The sequence below is a fragment of the Glycine max genome, chromosome 5 (assembly GCF_000004515.6).
Source record: "Glycine max cultivar Williams 82 chromosome 5, Glycine_max_v4.0, whole genome shotgun sequence".
Taxonomy (NCBI): Eukaryota; Viridiplantae; Streptophyta; class Magnoliopsida; order Fabales; family Fabaceae; genus Glycine; species Glycine max.
This window is the reverse complement of record NC_038241.2, coordinates 26,920,459-26,922,699: the sequence shown is the minus strand read 5'-3', so window position 1 is coordinate 26,922,699 and position 2,241 is coordinate 26,920,459.

Below are 2,241 nucleotides of genomic sequence, written 5' to 3'. Positions count from 1 at the left end.
TTTCAGAAATACATCAAGAAAAGAAGAATTGACAGGCGTCAGAATTTCAATAATGGAAGAAAATCACAAGATAATTCTCAAGTCCTTAGGTGTTGCAAACGCAACCAAATTGGTCACATCAAGGCCAACTATCCATCAAATGAAGAATGGTCAGAGAAAAGTGAAAAGAAAAGATTTGACGAAATAAGAACTAAGAAAGCATACATTGCATGGGATGACAATGATTCATCCGATGGTTCAGAAAAGGAGATTAATCTTCTAACCAAAGATTATGAAAGTGACGAGAACATCTCTCAAGAATGAAAAACAAGGAGAAAAAGCATGATCCTCATCGTTGAAGATCTAGACACTTTAATCTTGAAAAAGGTAATATCAAAACCATTATCTTATTAAAATTTCTCTTAAAGTTGAAATTTTTATTCAAACAATTTGATTATGATGACTAACAATTCTTTATTTGTTTTTCTTTTGATTGCTTGAAATCATGAGTATATTTTCTTGATTGATTTCATCTTAGTTGCTTAAAATATTTATTAATATATTTAAGTAAAATCAATATCCTTCATACTTGTGTTTTGATTATCTATATGTTTTAATGTTTTTGCATGATATGATATGTGAATTACATGATTGAGAATTATTCATAAAGTATTTTCAAATATAGTTTTCATAAAAAAGTACTTTGATAGTAACTCAAAACTTCTTCTCTCCTAGAAAGCGTTATGTTTTTGTTTTCTGGCTAAAATAACCACTGGTAATTGATTACCATAATAGTGTAATCGATTACAAGCACTTATTTCTGGCAAACTTGCTCTCTGGTAATCGATTACCATATTTGTGTAGTCGACTACAATGCATCCCTGCACCTATATATTCAAATTTCAAATTCTGAAACCTGTAACTCCTCTCTCTCTCGAAAACCCTCGCCCCCAATTTTTCTTCCAGCCATATCTCACTCAATTCTTGTCCAAATCACTCCCCACAAAGCCCAAACTTCATCTTTTTTCACTCATTTTCATTTGAACCGATTGAAATCTTGAAAAAAACTCCTCAAATGGTGGAACCATTGAAGAAGCGGAAAGGCACTTCAAGTCGGAGTCAGCGGCATTCCAGGTCACAGGAAACCCCAATTCCTCCCTCCATTCCCTCTGGATCATTGTTCTCATCAGAGGAACAGCGTATACGGTACACAAACCTCTTTTCCTCTCATTCCATTATAGACCCAAAATTCATAGATATGGATTTCTTCTCAAATGAGAGTTTTGAATGCCTTCAAGCATTTGAAAACTCCAATCTTATTCCATTCATGTCTCTAAAATTACCTGTTTATTCTGATTTAGTCAAAGCTTTTTACTCTAATTTAGAAATCCATGAAGGTACCCTAATGTCTGAAGTTTATGGGATTAAGATGGTCATTGACCAATCCCTATTTTATGATTTAACAAAATTGCCTAGTGAAGGTGTGCCTTTTGAGGGTGCACTGATTGATGATTGGAAATTCGATTTTTCTGCGCATGATGCCCGCTGGTTGGTTTACACCAACTAAGCGGATATGACTGGAAGGCTTCTTGCCGGATCATTGGCTTTTGAAAGCCGCATCCTCCATTACCTTATTGTTCACATTTTGCTTCCTAGATCTTCAAACCTTGCCCAGGTTTCTGAAGAAGATCTCATTGTCATGTGGGCCTTTCATAAAGGTTTACAAATTGATTGGGCACACCTTGTTAGATATCGCATGCATAAGGCATTGCGATTGAATGCCCCTTTGCCTTATCCTCATCTTATTACCCTTTTCCTTCAACACTTCAACATCCCTCTTGATTCTGAACCCTATGTTCCAATCAAGAGATCATTCCTTATAGGCGTTTCAGGCATAGCATCCTTTGGTTATATTAAGGAACATGATGGCTCTTGGGTAAAGAAGAGTGCTAGAAATGTTGGTGAAGAAGGACCTGAGGGAGAAGATTCATCTCTTCTTTCGAAGATTTTGGAAAGGTTTGATGGTCTTCAAACCTTTGTTGGTGAGAGGTTTGATACTTTGGAATTGCAAGTGGATATGCGCTTCAATGAAATGGAGTCAAGAATGACAAAGGTTGAAGAAGATGTATCTTACATTCAGTCAAGCTTCGATCTTCCACCACCGCCGCCACCATCATCTTAGAATTATATTTTAATATTATTATTACTACTTTGATTTTCAGCCTTGTATTTTGGCTATATTATTATGGTATTTGAACAATT